Source organism: Carassius gibelio, chromosome A2 (genome assembly GCF_023724105.1).
Source record: "Carassius gibelio isolate Cgi1373 ecotype wild population from Czech Republic chromosome A2, carGib1.2-hapl.c, whole genome shotgun sequence".
NCBI lineage: Eukaryota > Metazoa > Chordata > Actinopteri > Cypriniformes > Cyprinidae > Carassius > Carassius gibelio.
Genome location: NC_068372.1, coordinates 12,986,359 through 13,007,603, shown reverse-complemented (window position 1 = coordinate 13,007,603; position 21,245 = coordinate 12,986,359). Strand labels below are relative to the sequence as shown.

The following is a 21,245-nucleotide window of genomic DNA, read 5'->3' as shown; positions in this document are numbered from 1 at the left end:
CTAAACTTAAAAAAAAATAAATAAATAAATAAAAAAAGGCAGAGGGAAATTACACTATTGGCCAAGCGCTTCCCTTAAAACATACTTGTCGGTGGTAATGCATGACCTAAACGGTTCAGATTAGAGTGCACGGCACGCGCTGACAGGTAAAGGAGAGGCACGTGCACTGACCAGGAATTGATTCTGTGATGCAATGCGGGTTCGGTCACTGGTTTAGTTATTGCGGGTTTACTCCACTTCTGTTCCTATTGTCTGTCATTAATACCATGTGATGGCGCATTTGTCTTCATCGGTGCATTGCGCTGATGTCATTTTGACATCTATCTATCTATCTATCTATCTATCTATCTATCTATCTATCTATCTATCTATCTATCTATCTATCTATCTATCTATCTATCTATCTATCTATCTAGATGATCTACCATGGGACATGTTCCCCGTCTATGTGTGGTGTTGTAATCATTACTGATGGGTTTCAGAGCTTGTCGCGATTACAACGACTCCAAGGCTTGTAGACAAGTCTTTTTGCCCTATATCCTGATTTTTCGCAGCTGTGACTTGTGGGCTGCTGCAGGGTGACTGAGCGGAAGATTGGTTCTGCACTGCGAAAGAGAGAGTGTGGTGACAGCCTCTAATTTCAGTGCGCCCTAAAGTTCAGAGCAAACACTGTCATATTTAAATATAACTATGACCATTCTGCACTGGAAAAAAAAAGTTTTTAGTCATCCAATTTAAAAAAAAAAGTACATTGATTTTTTTTTTCATTCATCCAATTATTGAAAAAAAAAATCCGTATTTTATAACTTGAGCCAATGAAAAATAAATAACTTAGCCTAAACAATATTTTCTGTCTATGAAAAGCATTTTTATTTTATAAAACCTGGTACAAGGTATATTTTTCTCGTTAAAGAAAGTAAATTAATTTAAATTATTTTTTATATATTCATGTGCTGATTCTTGATCTCTGTCTAAATGATGCTGTAGTTCTAAAGGTTTTATGCATAAGATGTTTTTTAAATCCTTTACAATAGTTCATAATTTCATCTTGTAGCGTCATATATCTATAGCTATCTATCAGTTTAATGTTAGTTAAAGCCACGGAATGTTAAGCCACGGAAAATTGGGATAAAATAATAGTTCACCCAAAGATGAAAATTTGATTTTGGCTTTTCTTGCTATAACAAACGAGCAACAAAAAAACAACTAACATTAAACTGATCGCCATAATGGTGAGCTCAAACCAAATCTATATCTTTTTGTTTAGTTCAAAAATAGAAGTTAAATTAATTGACTTTCTTCAACAAGAAAAATATTGTGACAGGTTTTATAAAATAGTTTTCATACACATATGACATATTGTTTAGGGCTAGTTATATATTATCCATTGGCTCAAGTTATAAAATGTGAACCATTACCCTACATTTTTTTAATTGGATGAATGATTCATACTTTTTCAGTGTGGCTCAATGTTCACATTTGCAGCAAATAAACAGTGAATCCACTATGATCTCCTCAAGTTTACAACAATTCACCAAATCCATAGACAACAGGTGTTTTGCTAGGAAGATACTGTATGCCTGCTATATTTGTACCACTGTCTGTGCATGCATTTATACATGGTAGCCTTAAAGGTGACAGATGTTGTGCTAAGACTTAAAAATCTTAAATGAAATGTCTGCCGAAGCTCGTCTTTTTTAATGTGCGTGTGTTTAATCTGGCAAAGACATATGTTGATATCAGTGATGTATCAATAACAAAATAAAGAGTAAAATATAAAGTGTTCATATATGGAGGTAGCCTATAAATTAATGAAGGAACACATACAAAGCATGTCCTACTGCAATCCACTGAAAGCAGAAGACGGATCACGTAATAAAATATTAACTAATACACGTGGGCTCATTTTGTTTGTGCAGCCTACCTCTTTTCAGAAATCTTATTACAGATTTATTTATTTAGAATTGCATCAGTTTCCACTACATCTGCAAGGTTACTCTCATTTAATTATGTCTTTGGTGTGTAGTGACTCACTGCAGAGACGTCGGGGCATGTTCAGAGACGAGATATATAAAAAAAAAACGTCCCACACGAGAAAGGAAGATTTAGAATTCAGAAAGTGTGGGGGCGATGCACATGATGAGTGTAGTGAATGTGGAGGATGAGCGCACCTCTTGGTGGGCGTTTTCACGTTACTTCTTCATAAAAGACGATCTCCAATGGAAAGCAATGCAAGTGAAGATCTCATGTTGTCACAGGGCATGGATTTAAGTAAGTATGCATGCATGATGCTCTTTTTTTGCAGAATTGGTCGTGGAGATATGTGTAAGCAGCTTTTAAAACTCTTTCTATAAAACAAAAAAATATATATATTTTGTGCAGTTATTTTTAAAATGCTTCTAAATTCGGGTTTTGGATCAGGTCATTAATATAAACTAAATTAAAAAATGAAATGTTTGATAGATTATTTGTAGCTTATCTTAAAAGCAAATTTAGCTGCACACGACTAGTTCTGCTCTATCCTGTCCTAGCTCATCTCTCACCAGTTCTGATGTTTTCGTTTTGAAATTGGAGACTTCTGAACTTCTATAGCCAGTTTTATTCTACCTATATATACTTTGCATAATAGGACTAGCTATTATGAATGTATGTACAATCATGGCCAAATGTTTTGGCAGTGACAAATTATGTGTTTTGCAAAGTTTGCTGCCTCAGTATTTGTAGATACATTTTCCATGGTTCCATGATTCTATGTATATTAAAAAAAACAACGATAAGAATATCATAAGTTTTAAAGGCTTTTATTGGCAAAACATAATGAGTCAATATTTACATTGTTAACCCTTGTTCTTTGTAACCACAGATCCAAAATTTCAATGTAATAATCTTTAAGACAGTTCTTTATCACTCTTGCTTTGTGACACGGTGCTCCATCATGCTAGAAAATGCATGGATCATCACTAAATTAGTGATGGATCATTGGAAGAAGTCATTCTTGCTGGACATTTGGGTACCATTCTTTATTCATGGCCGTGTTTTTGGGCAGAATTACGAGAGAGTCAACTCAATTTGTTGAAAAGCCACCCCTACACACATGTAAGGTCTCAGGATGCTTCACTGCTGACAACACAGGACTCGTGGTAGCATGCACCTTTTCTTCTCCAAACACTCTGGAAACAATGTAAATGAACACAACAGCTGAAGCAGCAATATATATATATATATATATATATATATATATATATATATATATATATATATATATATATATATATATATATATATAGTAAATACTTTTCATTACACGTGTTAACTGTTATGAGTTGCAAGGTGGCACGTTTTGCAATGTAATGCTAAAGACATGAATGTAGCACCTGTATATTGCCATGGGCACAGTTACACATTTGCATTATCCAACTTACTTAAGAGGGGGCACGGCCTGCTTGATATTGCAGACTGATATTTCTTAGCATAATATTTCAATGTATTGTCATAATCCTAAAAATGGTTTGTAGCAACGGTTTTTACTATTTACTGCACTTGTTATTCTACTAGTTGTTTACCACTAAATTTGCTTTGGCTAATGAATCGGAAGTCTCATACGTTCACAGAAAATAGCTTTCTTGCAAAATAAGATGGATGGAGTCCAACGGGTTCCAGAGGTAAAAATCTGTGACGGCTGGTGAAAGGACAGTCTGGAAACAATAGTGAGTTTAAAGTTTTAATGAGAAGATATGGCGATGGTACATAAACAAACAATGACAATGAGACAGCGATACTCCGAGGGAATGGTGAAGCGGTGAGAAGTCCAGACGGTCATGGAGAGAAGGTGAGTAATCCGGATGTAGATGGCGTGAGGCAGCAGGAGAGAGTGGCACAGGAACTGCGGGGAATAGAGCCGAAGGTAAGTGTCCGTGGCTGAGTGAACGTGCGAAGAGTGGATGAGGTTCTGGGGAAACACAGACATCCAAACGCAAAACAACACTGAAGCCAGACGGGGGGTTAACACATGAAACATAGAACAACGATCTCACAAACACAAGACGTGAGACAAGCCATTATATAATGGATGAGTAATGAGTGGCAGCTGTTGCTGATACAATTAACGGAGACGCCCACAACTAGTCAGTGCAGACGCGGAACACACAGAATTCACCACAAAGTGTAAACATCCTAAGACCACGGTTTACCAACCGTGACAGTACTCCCCCCCTCCCCCCCCCCTAAGAACTCCTCCTGGAGTTCCCAGAAGGGCCTACCTGCTGATTGTATTCATCAATAAGGGAGTGATCCAATATGTCCCTAGCAGGTACCCAACTCCTCTCCTCCGGACCGTAACCTTCCCGGTCCACCAGATACTGGAATCCTCGTCCCCTCCGTCTCGAGTCCAGAATGCGATTAACCGAATATGTCGGTTCCCCATCTACGAGACACGGCGGCGGGGGAACCGGAGTAGGCGGATTAATACGTGCATTAAACACGGGTTTAATTTTGGACACATGAAAGGCGGGGTGTATCCTCTTGTATGCAGGAGGTAGTTTGAGGCGGACTGTCACCGGACTAATGATTTTGGTGATAGTGAACAGGCCGATAAATTTGGGAGCTAATTTATTAGAAACAGATCGCAATGGAATGTTACTGGTAGAAAGCCACACTTTTTGACCCACAATGTAGACGGGAGGCTTTGACCGGTGGCGATCGGCCTTGGCCTTAGTGCGCTCCCTCACCCGGAGCAAAGTCTCACGGGCTCTGGTCCAGGTGCGGTGACACCTCTGGACAAACGCGTGAGCGGAGGGGACCGCGACTTCAGATTCCAGACTGGGAAATGCTGGTGGCTGGTACCCTACACTACACTGAAATGGAGAGAGGCCCGTAGCTGACACTGGCTACGAATTGTGGGCGTATGCCACCATAGAGAGTTGTTGACTCCAGGAAGAAGGATTCTTGGAGACCAAACTTCTCAACGTCCTCTCTAAATCTTGGTTGGCTCGCTCAGATTGTCCGTTGCTTTGGGGATGATAACCCGACAACAAGCTAACTGACGCTCCTAATAATTTGCAAAACTCTTTCCAAAATTTGGATATAAAATGAGATCCCTTGTCTGAAACCACGTCTACCGGGAGGCCATGAAGCCGAAAGACGTGATCTAAAACAGTAACCGCTGTCTCCTTGGCTGTCGGTAATTTGGGCAAGGGAATGAAATGTGCCGCCTTCGAGAACCGGTCCACTACGGTCAAAACGACCGTCATGCCATTAGAGGGCGGGAGGGGCGTAACAAAATCCAGAGCGATATGGGACCAGGGTCTCGAAGGGACAAACAGCTGTTGAAGAAGCCCATCAGGAGGTCGGTTAGATGACTTACCACTGGCGCAAACTGAACTGAACTGACATCGCGAGCCATATGTGGCCACCAGAATCGTTGTCTAACCAACCCATTAGTTCTACTTATCCCTGCGTGACAAGCCATGTTGGAACAATGACCCCACTGTACAACTTCGAACCTTAACTCCTCCAGCACAAATAAGCAGTTCGGTGGGCAACTGGATGGAGGCATTACCCCTTCTAAGGCCGTCTTGACCTTCGACTCGACCTCCCATACGAGTGCTGACACTACTAATTTCTCAGGCAAAATACACTCGGGAGTAACGGGACGGGCGGAAGGATCAAAAAGACGTGACAAAGAATTGGGTTTGACATTTTTGGAACCCGGGCGGTACGATAGGGTAAATTCAAAATGACCGAAAAAAAAGTGCCCACCGAGCCTGCCTGGAATTGAGTCTTTTGGCAGTTCTGATGTATTCTAAATTCTTGTGATCGGTCCAAAAAATAAAGGGAACCCCTGAACCCTCTAACCAGTGGCGCCACTCCTCCAACGCTAATTTGACCGCCAACAACTCTCTATTGCCAATGTCATAATTACGTTCGGCAGGAGATAATCGATGTGAAAAAAACGCGCAAGGGTGTACCTGATCGTCTGAAGCAGCACGTTGGGACAACACTGCTCCTACCCCCACCTCTGATGTGTCGACCTCCATCACGAACTGCCGTGTGGGATCAGGGGCCACAAGGATGGGAGCCGAAACGAAGCGGTTCTTGAGGTTAGTGAACGCAGCCTCAGCTGCGTCAGACCACCTGAACGGAGTACTGGGAGAGGTCAAGGCTATCAGAGGTGAGGATAGTTGGCTGAAATTACGAAAGAAACGACGATAGAAATTGGCGAACCCCAGAAACCGCTGTAGGGCCTTACGGGAATCTGGAGATGGCCAATCTATCACAGCCTTTACTTTGTCAGGGTCCATTCATATTCCCTCAGACGACACGATATACCCTAGGAAGGGGACCGACTGTACATGGAATACGCACTTCTCCGCCTTGACAAAAAGCCCATTCTCTATTAACCTCTGGAGCACTCGTCTGACGTGTTGAACATGTTCCTGGAGAGATGAAGAAAAAATCAGTATGTCATCCAGGTAAACATATATAAACTGATCTACCATATCTTTCAACACATCATTCACGAATGCTTGGAAAACCCCGGGTGAGTTGGAGAGCCCGAACGGCATCACCAAATATTCAAAGTGCCCTCTAGGGGTGTTAAAGGCAGCTTTCCATTCATCCCCCTTCCTGATGCGGACCAAATGATAAGCATTACGTAAATCCAATTTTGTGAATACAGATACTCTCTGCAACCTCTCGAAAGCTGAAGACATGAGTGGTAAAGGATAAGTGTTCTTAATAGTGATGTTGTTCAACTCTCGGTAATCAATACAAGGTCGCAGAGAGCCATCCTTCTTACCCACAAAAAATAACCCCGCCCCCGCTGGAGAAGAGGAAGGACAGATGAACCCAGAAGCTAAGGAATCAGAAATGTATTTCTTCATGGCCTCCCTCACAGGAATAGAAAGAGAGTGTAACTTGCCTTTAGGCGGAGATTTACCTGACACTAAGTCTATGGCACAGTCGTAGGGACGATGCGGAGGAAGAGAAGCAGCCCGGGACTTACTGAACACTTCCTTCAGGTGCAGATACTCAACGGGCATGTTTGGCAAAACCATGGTCTCCTTCTGAAAAACAGAAACAGGAACAACAGGACAAGCGGAAAGTAGACAAGACTCATGACGACTTTCACTCCACAATGTGACAGTGTTAGAACCCCATTCCACTCGTGGATTATGTTTGAACAACCAGGGGTGACCTAAAACAATGGGAGCAACAGGGGAGTCCATGAGGGAAAAGGATATGGTTTCTTGATGGTTTCCAGATGTGATCAGTGTGATGGGTTCTGTATGGTGTGTGATGTGAGGCAGTTCCTGGCCATTGAGTGCGGTGACATGGATGGGGAGAGACACAGGAAGGACAGGAATGTTCAGGTGATGTGCAAGTGAAGAATCAATGAAATTACCTTCGGCTCCAGAGTCCAGAAGGGCTTGACATTCATGATGTTGATTCTTCCACCGCAGTCTCACCGGAAGGAGGGTCGATGATGTAGGTGAGGACTTCTCAGCGGAGATCCCACCCGATAGTAGCCTCAGATTTACTATCAGGCTGACTCTTTTACCGGGCAAGAGTAGGTGTTATGGTCAGAGCCTCCAAAGTATAGACATAGTCCTTGGGACCTCCGCCATTCCCTCTCCCTCCAGGACAGCCAAGTTCTACCCACCTGCATGGGCTCTACCCACCTGCATGGGCCCCCTACCAGGAGAGAAGGGAGGCCTGGAAGGACTGTGTTGGCGGGCCAGACGATTAAACCTGGCCTCCACCCGCAACGCCAGGTCAATGAGTTTGTTGAGAGTAGGGGGCAGCTCGAGGAGGTAGATCTCCTGCTGAACACGGTCGGATAACCCATGCAGGAATCTATCCCACTGCGCCGCCTCATTCCACTGGCACGCGGCCGCCAGGGTACAGAACTCGATGGAGTATTCGGTTACGGATGAAGATCCTTGCCGGAGTTCCGAGAGGCGATGGGCTGCCTCCCTGCCAGTCGCAGCCCGGTCGAAGACTATCTTCATTTCGTCCGATAAAAGGTGGAACGAGGCACAACACGGTTGTTGATTCTCCCACACCGCCGTTCCCCATAAGGCAGCCTTGCCAGAGAGAAGTGTGAGCGTGAACGCTACTTTGGATTCCTCATTTGTTAAGAAATGTTCTACAAAAGGTTGGCTCACCCGCATAGTTCTCCGGCGCCGGAAGTCGCGGCTCTGGCCGGAAGTGGTCCTGGGGAATCCCCGGGGGAACAGACGGCGCAGGCGGTGCGATGGGCGCAGTGGGAGACATGCGCTGATGGATCTGCTGGGTGAGCCCGGACACCTGTGCCACCAGCGCTTGGACAGCGCGTCCGGTGTTCGAGATACTCTCCTGCTGCTGATCCATTCTTTTGACGCTGTGGTGCATGAAGTCGGTGAGTCGGTATTGGTTCTGTGATGGCTGGTGAAAGGACAGTCTGGAAACAATAGCGAGTTTAAAGTTTTAATGAGAAGATATGGCGATGGTACATAAACAAACAATGTCGATGAAACAGCGATACTCCGAGGGGATGGTGAAGCGGTGAGAAGTCCAGACGATGGTGGAGAGAAGGTGAGTAATCCGGATGTAGACGGCGTGAGGCAGCAGTAGAGAGTGGCACAGGAACTGCGGGGAATAGAGCCGAAGGTAAGTGTCCGTGGCTGAGTGAACGTGCGAAGAGTGGATGAGGTTCTGGGGAAACACAGACATCCAAACACAAAACAACACTGAAGCCAGACGGGGGGTTAACACATGAAACATAGAACAACGATCTCACAAACACAAGACGTGAGACAAGCCATTATATAGTGGATGAGTAATGAGTGGCAGCTGTTGCTGATACAATTAACGGAGACGCCCACAACTAATCAGTGCAGACGCGGAACACACAGAATTCACCACAAAGTGTAAACATCCCGAGATCACGGTTTACTAACCGTGACAAAATCCCATACATTTTCTCCATTGGGCAATTTATTTTTAACGATAGTTTGTAAATCTCTTCCAACAGACATGTAAGCTATAAGTTTGTTTAAAAAAATGCCATATGCTTTTGTTGAAGCTGTCAACCCACATTATTAAAAAAAATGTTTTTAATAATTGTGCTTAACAGTAGAATTTCGGATGGAAAACTACATTACCCATGATTTTGCAGAGAAATTACAAGCAAACTGCGCTAAAAGAAACTCCCACATCAATGAAGCACTGCAAATGATGTAGAATAACAATTAATTTGGCACAGCATATTTACTATTTCTGATATTAAAATACATGGTAGAAGTAGGAAGACTAGTGTGCTAGTATGTACTTTTTGTAGCATGCTAGCATCTGTTTCTCTAAGATCTCAAACTACTTAAATATTTGTATGCATAATATGCATATTTTGCAATAAGCTTAAAATATGTTGTTTCTACTGTATATAGTCTATATGAGCAGCATCTTTAAATCAATAGTTTTATATTTATCCATTGTTTTAAACTGGTGTGTTCTTCAATGCTTAATGGGATTGTAGTTTTTTCTTTCATTAAAGCCCTCATTATAGTACACATACCTTTGTCATTTGTTCCAGTTTTCAAGTTTGTAATCTTGCAATTCACCTCATAGCAGGTTGCTTTGGATCATGGCTTACAGCTATTTAGTAAAGACTTAAAAAAAATGCATTCAATAGTTCTGGAACCAAGACTTGCACTCTATTATATAAAAACATTTTGACCACTCAGTGCTGCAATCAGAATCGAGTATTCCAAAGAGCCGTTTCATATAACTATTGATTTATGAATTTTATAATGAAATAATGTAATTCATTGTAAAGTGTTACTGAATATTGCACATTTGTGATTTAATGGATCTACCACTGTAATGCATTATTTTAGTTCCCAGAGTTGCACAATACAGACAAATTTTCTCATTGGACTGGTTGTCTAATAGGAATGCTGGTAGTAGTGTTCAGCATGGTTGCCTCTGAACTGTGTCACGTTCACACTAGATCAATTGACTTTGTGTGTGACAGCGAGGCCAGAAGAGTGATGAACAAGGTCAAGGACTTACAAGTGGAAATGGTAAGACTGTGAAATTTACTTCAGATGTAAACAGTTCTTTTACTGGTTTTTCTCTTTCTTTTAAGACCCATTCACATCAAGAATGATAACTTTTCTTGTTGCTGTTATTGTTATAGTTATGTCCTTGGTGTAAATGGGCCTCTGGGGTGTTTATCTGGGGCCCAATCGTTAAATTCTTACCTTGCACCATACTAACTCATAAGAGATCACGTTACAGCTGAGGCCATTTCATTTCAAGCACAAGCCAAGGTCTGAGACGATATTCATCTCTGACTTGGACTGGTGTTTCAATCCAAATCAGCCTATATTTTGTGCTTAAAACATATCCAAATAACCTTCAATTGAATTAGGCTATAAAAGTCTTCCAATCCAATGAATAATTTTTCAAGTCACCACCATATATTTGAGTTTGTTAGAAAAAAAAAAAAACCTGCAGGATTTACTAGCAAGTTACCATTTTAGCATTAATAGCTCAGCCTCATTAGATGTTTTCATGCGACACTTCACTTGACAGATATCTGTCAGTTTATATATTTGCATGTTAAATGTCTTGTTTAATTCTCTGTCGTCCTCTGTTCTGGTATTATCCACTATCTCACTGACTTGACTCTGGGTTTACCTGACTTCCCAGGGTCTACATCTTTGCTTGTCTATCCACCAGTGAGACATTTGATAGGCTGTGCTCTCCACCTCTTTACAGGTAGTCTGCAGTGCTGTAGATCCTCTGCTGTCTGATATTAAATTACCATGCATTAGAATTCACAAAGCAACGTGGGAAAGAAAATCAGTGAGTTGTTCAATGCAGCCCACTCCCACACATTCCCTCCATTAGAGCATCAACCCACTCATGCTGCTCTCAGGCACACACTCTCTGAGACACCTGTGTGTGTGTGTGTGTGTGTGTGTGTGTGTGTGTGTGTGTGTGTGTGTGTGTGTGTTCCAGGTGCATGAGCAGAGGGCCGAGATCGTGCTGTCTTTAGGGACTCTAGCGCAGGATGTGAGGTCTGCCAGGACACTCAGCCAACCTGGCTGTGGACTCTCTCTGCTGAAGCGCTTGGAGCACATTATCAACAACTACTTGCATGTAGTAAGACTACTTCACATTGAGGTGAGGACGACCAGTTCAACCTTGTGCTGCAGTTCAGATAGATATTGGCACAGAGACTTAAGGTGTGCAGACAGATTGAGAGCCTCTAGAGGAATTCACTCACATAAGAGCTGATATTGACTTGCAGAATGAAGAATGAGGGCATAGGATTTACCACAGGACTGACTAAAAAACATCTGACCTCACAAAAATAAATAAATATATATATATATATATATATATATATATATATATATATATATATATATATATATATATTTTAGTGGATTATATTGGATGCGTTCATCGTCTCTTAAAGTGACCGCGCCTAATTTAGCAGAACTGTAATAATGTGAGAAATGTTGAAGGTGTCTGAATAAATGTGGGTTTGATTGTATATTTCATTTTTACATTGAAGACTATCCAGTGCTTTTTTACATTTAATTATTTGGTTTCTGTACCTTGACACCTACAAACTTGAAAAAAACTTAAACATTGGTGTGAAACAGGCATAATGTTGTTTGCACCTTGTGAAATGTGGAATTAGTTCACAGCTTTTTCAAGCAGTTTGTGATGCATTTTGGAAACAGGAGATGAGCTCCTTTTCTAATGCACCACCTAGCTTGATAAACCCCTTCTCAAAGACTTACTGTTTGTCAATTTTATTTGGGTAACACATATCCTGAATGCCTTCGTCAGAATTCGAATGAGCCATTTTAATCTAGATTAATTTCAAGATCACAGTGAGATTAATCTAGATTAAAAATAAAAATTTTCTATGCCCACCACTAATATATATATATATATATATATATATATATATATATATATATATATATATATATATATATATATATATATATATATATATATATATATATATAAATAAAGTAATTCATGTAGTATTTTAATTACTACAGTAAACAGTAATTTAATTATTAAAAAGACATAATGGTAAACAAAGCTTATTATTTACAATAAAATACATTGTTAATATTATTTTTATTTAATAATAAAGGGGTCTTATGATGTTGCTAAAAAGAACATTATTTGAGTATTTGGTGTAATGAAATGTTTATGCAGTTTAAGGTTCAAAAAGCACATTATTTTCCATGTACTGTACATAATTGTTTTTCCTTTAAGCCCCGCCTTTCTGAAATGCGTAATTTTTTTACAAAGCTCGTAGTTTTGAAAAGCGAGGTGTGCTCTGATTGGCCAGCTATCAAGTGCATTGCGATTGGTCGAATGCCTCAAGCATGTTACAGAAGTGTTACATACTGTAATGCTGTGTCCAAGACAATAAGACAAAAACAATAAAACCCATTACAAATGAGGCATTTGTTGCATCCAGTGAGGACATAATTACAGATTATAATGATTTTTACTTTGTTACTGCTTGCAGTGTAGTCTTCTCTTCCAGGATTAGGAAACAGTCCTCTATAAAATGTTCTGCACACACCAGAATATTTCGGTTGAACTGTTCTGGAGCAGTGTTGTAAATACAGCTTAAGCACTAATTTTTAGTCATCATGTCCTCTTTTGGATGATAAATAGTTTAGATTTTACAACAACACACACAGTGCCTCCACAAAATGACACCGACGTGTGGGGTGTGTTTTAATGAGCCATTTTAGGGGTGCGTGGACAAGTCTCAACTTTTATAAAGAATATCTCTAGGTTTGAGACTTTAGTCTTTGCAACTAGGGATATTATCTATTCACGAACAGCTTGTAACAATCCAAAGAGAAAGGAAAACTTGAAATCGCATCATATGACCCCTTTACAACCTTATTGCAATTGTTCATTATAAACTAATAGCTAAAAAGGATACTCCATCCCAAAATGAAAATTTTGTCATTAATCACTTACCCCTGTGTCCTTCCAAACCCGTAAAAGCTTTGTTCATCTTCGGAACACAATTTAAGATATTTTGGATGAAAACCAGGAGGCTTTTTACTGTCCCATAGACTCCCAAGTAAATTACACTGTCAAAGTCCAGAAAAATATGAAAGACATCGTGAGAATAGTCCATCTGCCATCAGTGGTTCAACTGTAACATTATGAAGCGACAAGTGACAGTTACAAGCCTCCCAGTTATCATCTAAAATACCTTCAAAATATGTTCTGAAGACAACGAAGATTTTACGGATTTGGAACGACATGGGGGTATGTGATTAATGACAAAATGTTCATTTTGGGAAGGAACATCCCCTTAATAATATAATGTAATTTAACTGATGTCATTTTATTTTTACAAGACTTAATGAGTGAGATGTACTTCCATGGGACTTGAAAACCATGTATTTTCAAAGTGAACTGGTGATGTTGTAAAGGGAAAGAAAAAGTGCTTGGAAAACATTTCAGCGTGGAGATGTGAATGGAATTTTTCTCCTATTTGAATGTGTTTATGGAACTACGCAGTTCTCAATGAAAATATCCTGCCTTCTCGGAATCATCTTGGAGACTTTGAGTCCTAGTGACCTATGGAAAGAAGGGAAGATATGTTTGATCAGTGAGAATGATGGGAACGTGATGCTCTCTGAAGTGCATTAGAGCCATGGCCTGCTGATAAAATATACATACCGCCACTCCTAGATTAAAGCATGCACTGAGGGGAGATGCTGGACTGTATTTAGCTTATTTCTGATGAATTTGTGAACCATAATTAAACCACGACATGTGAGGATCAAAACTGGTGTTTTCAATGATCTCAGCGATGACCCAGTAATATTCTAAAGTTGCTCAGTCATTTCTGTCTGTAGAAATCCATTCTTTTCTTTCCTGATTCAACATACCATGACTATTTTTAGCTTGAACCACTTTCCTTATCTGTCCATCTTTGTCTCGTCCAGCAGGGGGAGCAGGTAGGGCTCCAGGCAGAGCTATGTCTGGGTCAGCCCTCTAAGGATTTGGGTTTGGTGTTAAAGCACTTAGGGCTTCTGCTAACTGGCAAACTGGAGTGGCTCATTGCAAAGATGGCAAAGGAGTGCTAGACTGTAAAACTGACTTCTAATCTCAGCTTTTCTTCAACCTTTTCTATTTGGACCAGAGAGGCCCAATCAATTTTAACAGTGGTTCACCTTCAAGACAATAGAGGGCCTGCACTATGCCGGCAATCCGTTACATAGGAAAAAGTACATGATGCATAAACGACAACTCTGTGCCATCTACTGGATCCTAGCTGAACTGACTCACCTGCTGGGTTACACCTATTGAACTTTTAAAACGGACAAACTGTTCTGAGCTGAAAAGAGTTTCTCCTATGCTTAGGTTGAGTCATTTTACTTTAATGGCAATGTGCAGGTCCTTTTCCAAGCTATTAAAGTGAAATAACTGAACATAAATATAGGAGCCTGATAAAAATCCTAAATTTAGATGAAAATTTCAGATGGCATTTAGAGGCTTTTGCATCTGAACTCTTCATTTATTTATTTTATAGCCAGCCTGAAGGTTGGTTGAATTGACTCAACATGGTGTGATAGCACATGGAAGATAACTGATAGAATGTGTGACAGTGCTGAGGTTGTGCAGTGTACACACAGGAAAGGTCACTTTATTTGTACACTCCAAGATATAATTATGGAATATTTGTGTATACAGTATATGTATGTGTATATATTTTTTACATATATTCTGTATAAAAATAGTATTTACATAAATTATAAATAGTATTTTTTTTTAAATCAAAACAGTGTCAATGCATCAGTGACCCAAAGTACACAAAGTGGAAATATTTAAGAAAATATTTACATTCTCTTTTTAATATGCCTTGTCCTACGTTATTTTGTAAAATGTATAATTTCTAAGAGTTTAAATGCATTTATCTAAATATTTTAATATATTTTAATTTAAACCCTTTTACTGTCACCCTGTCCCCTATACAGGACGCCTACGTTTACTTCACTACAATTAAATCTAATCTAATCTTGACAAACTATATATCGTTGGAAAGATCTAAGCGTTTACCATCTTTACCAACGTTTTCTGTTAAAATGTATGTAGAAAAAAGTAATAGATGAATTTTTGACAAGAGTGCACCCTCAAAAAACTAAATTATAACAGGAGTTTTGACCTTTGTTTAAAAAAAAGGACTTCTTTGTTGCCTTTTTATTTATCACAAATTAGAAATCATCAGAAATTATATATCAACTGAAAACTTAAAATCTCAAAATTCATCCTTTAAAACCCATTTTAAAATCAGACATTGCATTACCATGTAAATGATACATCAATATCATGTTACAAAATGTTTTCATTCATGAATTATAAAAATGTACATTTGAATCATGCACTATAAAGTCTATGTTCAAAAATGTGAGTGACAGTTAAGGGTAATTTGTTGTTTGGATTATAGTGTTTTCATCTGACCTAAAAAAAGAAATCAACTTTACTTCTACTTTGAAATGTGTATGTCCTTAACAAATGCACTGTGCAGCCAATTTTACTGTAGTGGATGTAATTATGGAAGACATACTCTACTGTTCACTGTCTGTGGTCAGACATGTAAATAAACACTTTTAGGTTAGTTTAAGGTCACATTAAATTGATCAAAAGTGGCAGTAGAGACATTTATAATATATAAGAAAGAAATGCATCACATTTTCAAGCAACTATTTTCAGCATATCAGCATATTAGAAGTGACACTGAAGACTGGAATAACAGCTGCTGAAAATCAAAGGAACAAATTAAATTTTAAAATATATTAAATAGAAGATAATTATTTTAAATTGTAACAATATGTCAATATTACTGTTTGTACTGTATGTTTATATATATATATATATATATATATATATATATATATATATATATATATATATATATATATATGTATGTATTTTTCTTTTTTTTTTTTACAATTGTTCTAAAAGAACAACCAAAAAATACCAACTTCATAAGAAGCCAAGAATCAGAGTGTCTTGGAAGAAAATCTCATCTGGACAGAGGCAGGCCACAACTAAAGAGAAGAAAAACAAATATCAGCATTGTTTGCATTTTTTTGCCTTTGTTTATGATAGTATTGGGATCAAGTTCAGTAGTATACAAATATCTACACTCTCAGAAATAAAGGCTTAACAGCTGGCACTGGGCCACCTTTTTGAAAGGTATATTTGTACCTAAAGGGTCTATTTTGGTACCTTAAAGGTACATAGTAGTACTTAAAGTGGACATATTACAATCTAATAGATACAAAGGCAACTTTTCGAATCTCTTTATACTATAAAACTCGCTTAAAGTCCCCCTCAGATTTTGAATTATGTCAAATTATGATAACAACACAATGGAATGTTCGGTTAATGCTCACATTGATGTGAAGGTAAAATGTTTTAAAATAAAAAGTTTTGCAAAAGTACAAAAGTAATCAGAAGTAGTCCGAATTAATTTCCTCATTTGTGTAATGTAGTAGGTTACAAAATATACTGTATACATATTACAAATATTTTGAAGGGTTTATCTGTCCTCATGGGACCAGCAAAATTAAGTCTATGTAACATTACCCTGTACATCTATGTGCTGCACATATTACTGTAGTGACGTTTCTGATTAATAGTATCTCTGCATCTGACAGTGTTGTGTTCATGCTGCTTTTCCTTCTGCTCATCCTCTTCTCCTGTCCCACTAACAGCTGGGGCTACATCTCTTAAGCTTTTTTCACAGAATATATATAGGCATATTCCTCAGTTTAATGAGAGTGTCAACCATAACTCTTGAAAGCCTGCTTATATGAAACCAAACTTTGTTTTCTTGCATTCATTTTTATTAGCTGAAAGGGAGCTGATATAACATGCAGTTTAATAGCATTTTAATTTCTGCTGTCATTTTGGGATATTCTAATGTAGACATTCTTTTATCAAATTCTCCACTATGAGACCTTAACTCATAGTGTTTGAGTTTTTAACTTGTCCAACCAAATTGATGAGAAGTAGGACAATGGAAATTTAACAATTTAGTAATGAAAATGATCTACATAAAACAATTGTGAGCTCAAACTAGATTTTTACCCCTATTTTGAAGTTAATGTACTCTGCATTTGCATGGTCTTGCAAACGTGAAAGTCACACCAGGTCAAAAGGCAGTAACATCCATATCACCATTTACAAAATCGTTTCAGTAACACCTGTATAAAATCTAGTGATCATTGGCTATCTCATATAGACTATTGCTCATAGTAGCTAATGTGACTGGTTAAAGGTTATTATTATTTTTGACCGTAGCAAGCTTAGGCTACTAAAAGTTAAACATGAGTGAACACTGTGGATAACGGTTTATTTACTATGCTCAATAACGTAAAAGAATGCTAGACATAGCATTATTGCTTTTATATTGGCTTGAATGAAATAGCCTAACCTAAAAGAACGACTTGTGGATTGATTTGAACGCCAACAAGTGGGAATAATGCTCAGAATGCAAAATTGACTCAAGATACTTATACACATGATAAAGGATGTCTTGAATGTCCCAGAAATATCAATAACAAATTTTCGACAAAAATCTAAGTTACGGTATTTTGCCTTTGCACGGCAGAATTATTTTAATAGTTTGATAATTGAATGCCTTGTGAACCTCGATTCACACCTGGCATCCAATTATTTATTTCTGGTGTTAATAATGCAATACAATATTTTTATTATTATTGATTTTTGGATGATAAAGTGTGATAAAATAATGATTAAAAAAATAATAAAGTGTGAACTCAATAAAAAAATAAAGTGTGAACTTGATATTTTGACCACTGAAATGTCCCTGGTTTTCATTAAAGCAAACTGGTCACCTTGGTCATGTCAGATATCATACATACATTTAGCTGTTTCCGCAGTGTAAGTCCACTATAGTTCCACTGAGTGACTACATTGCATACATACTCAATAACAAAACACATTAGGCTGTTTTTTTTTTTTTTTTTTTAAGGATTAAAAACGAAATATTTATTGTGCATAAATATATTAACGCCTGTGTGCCTAACAAAAAATAAATAAATAATGCAGCACGCAGTTTATCGGAATGAACACTTGGCGTCGCACTTTAAACAGAGTGAAGCTGTGGAAACAAAACGAATGTTAATAGCTCATGAATATTAATTGTTTTATGTTTACGTTGCTTAGTAACCGTCCTAGAGCGTCCAATCGCTTAATCTAATTAATATCCATGAGTCAAGGCTTTCCACAGAACAGCAGGTGAAAGTCTATGGGTGAAGGCTCTGGGTGAAAGCTACGTTTTTCTGTACCGCAGAGATGGCGAGATAGCTATAATATTTTTCTCTTAACATTATTTGTTTTTATTATTTATTTACTCATTAAGTTTAAGACATCTTCTAATATTTATATTCAGATTTATTTTAACATCAATTTTAGAACGAAATATTTGATCCTACATATTCAACAGCATTGATGCTTATCAATAAGTAATCGGTAGTGCAGTTCCTCTATAATTTTTCAAAAGCATTCAGGAATTTGAAAGTCGATGACTTTGAGTTTAATCTAATATAAAGCACAGTGGAAAAATTAAAACATACAACAACATCGCAACATTCGTAAATTAATTCAGAATTATAACTACAAAGACATATTTGCAGCAACCACTTCCTAAATGTATGATAAAAATGTACGAAAGTGAAATCTCGAATCAAATAAATGGGTCCTTGAATACTCGCTCTGTCCAGTTGGTCAAGATCTGTAACAAGATCTGTTTATTTCTTATTGCCAAATGTCTATGTGAATACGATCTGTCAAGATGAGACCCTGTTGCTTTGCAATGACGTCACGCGGACTCGAGTGCCGCCCCGCCCCGCGTTTCCTAAGGATCCAGAGGCACGATGGTGTCACCCGCTGTGAAACGATTACCACAGAAGGTTACGAAACAGACGCCATCTTGGCTCAACTGAAAGTCGCCGGCGGGGGAATCTCACGCCACTTCAGCGTTGCTTGAGCCAAAATGTCCCACCCTTGCTGCAGTTCGTAGTAACCTTCTCCATTAAACCTTTGGGGGAGGGATATACGAGAGCTGTCGCACAAACTACTTCTTCCTTCACTTCTGTGGAACACTGGAAAATGGCCTAGCTGTGCATGGAGATAACCTACAGAAGCCAAAGACGTTGTCGCTGGGTTATTTGTTATGAAGTATGTTGAATTTTACCCGGAGAGTTTCATGGCTGAATCGTGCGTGAAGATGATGAAGAAGAACATGATGATGGGAATTCCACCGGTGAGTAAACGATTAATGTTAATCCACAAACTGTTATTCCCTTGTCACATCTATGATGCGTTTACTATAGAATCCTAATGAATGCTGCCTTTTATAATACTTAATACAGTCGAGTCGATTGAAATTGAGTCATTTGCAAGCTGCAAACTAAGACTATTTAATGTGTATTTCTTGCTCAAGATGAATTTAGCCTCACGCGTTTGAATTTTATGTCTTCTGCTTTGTGAAGCGTGTTAAAATAGCTGGTGGGTAATCAGGTTAGTAAACACATGCAGTGGAGCACAAAGTTCATGACTTGAGCGTCTTTTTGACAGGCTAATGTTATTAGTAAGCTAACGGTAACAGTCTTTACTGCAGAATAAACCCCAGTAAGCTGTTAAACGTGATTTTTAAATGGGCTCCTATTACAGTTTGGTCTGGTTAATATTATATTACAGAATTATAATTAGACCCTTTCGAGTAACGTTAATTATTGATGAGGTAACACTTAACCAACATTAACAAATCATAACAACCATATAACGTTACTGCTTAACACCTAAGAAGTTTGTAGGCAAATACGAATATATATGAATGTATATCTAATTTACAATACCTTTAACATGCAAAAACGTTTGGAAAGTGCTTGTCAATGTTTTATAACGCAATTAGGTATATGGTTTGCAAAGACCATCAGTCAAGAAAACGTGTGATCATATCAAACTTTGCTTAGTATGGTCATTGGGAGTGTATTCATCAAGGGTTTGGTACCTGTTTTGTCAGAAGTGAATCAACACTTGCGATGCAGAAGTCAAAGTTACTCCTTCAGTTTCTAATGTGTGACTGATCACGCTTGTTTGAGTTGACTTTAAGAGAGGATATTATGAAGTGGAAGCTTTTGAAATCCAGTGAACCCTGTGACAGGCTGACAGATTCCCATTTCCTTCAGCAACAGATAGCCCCGCAGTCTAAGACATCTGAGCTACTTCTAATGTTTTCTCTCTTGTAAATATGACACTGGCACAGGAACAAGAGCTAGTTCCTCTGATGCTATTTTTATTCTCTTTCTTTAGGAGTAGATGAAAGTAAAATCATGAAATAGAGATCTTTGCTATGATGTGCGGTTTGTGAGAGACAGTATGGTAGATGTGAGTGCTAGTTTTCATATGAAATGTGGAGCATCGTTATGTTTTTCTTTAATTTATGCAGAAGTATTCTGGGTGACTTTTAAGGTTGGGTGAAATGCCATTGTTGGCCTTAATGTTTATCCAGTATCCAGGCGGTAGCAAGAAAGTAACAGCGAGTGACACCTGAAGTGCAGAAGCAATCAAACTGAGCTTCCCGTCAACAGTCTTAACCGCTCAGTGTGCTGCAGAACGATGCTTTGCAAAATGAACAACAACAGCAGTAAAACTACAGTAAAACATTTCAACATTGCAGAACCAAGAAAAGTTATCAAGTTCAAACTTATTTAGACATATGACGTTAATTAAATGTAGGCGGGTGAGAACAGTTTTTCTGGGATTTCAGGGAGTGCCGATAATGATCATCAGAAACCGTCATACTAGGAATGTGGAAATATATGTTTAACCCTAAGAAGCTTTATAGAGTTATATTTGTCAGCGAGATCAAAACTTTACTGAAAAAGCTGTTGAAAGCAATATATGTCATGTATTTTGTATTCTGATTTACAGTACTGCTACTAGTACTAGGAAGTAAAAGGCATTTTTAGTATAATTCTAAAAACATTCATCTTCAGGTAGTGGTACGCATACTGTGAAATCTTTAAAGATTTTATAAAGTACATTTAAACATGTCTTTAATATTGCTAGTACTATTTTAAGATGAACATACTGGACTGAAGCAACTTTGGTTTCCCTGATTGTCCATATATAATTTATTATGTATTAAACAG

The 21,245-nt window shown here is 38.4% G+C and overlaps 1 protein-coding gene across 3 annotated transcripts in view; it reads left to right on the top strand.

Annotated features, from left to right (window-relative positions):
• Positions 1-18,896: 18,896 nt before the first annotated feature.
• The window catches only part of LOC128026773 (zinc finger FYVE domain-containing protein 9), a 34,171-nt gene continuing 31,822 nt past the window's right edge, over positions 18,897-21,245 (top strand). Inside the window, exon 1 of one of the 3 annotated variants that reach the window (XM_052614046.1) lies at positions 18,897-19,351. The gene's annotated coding sequence lies outside the window, so the exon portion shown is untranslated. The remainder of the gene's footprint in view (positions 19,352-21,245) is intronic. The other 2 variants (XM_052614057.1, XM_052614051.1) reach the window with 2 other exon arrangements.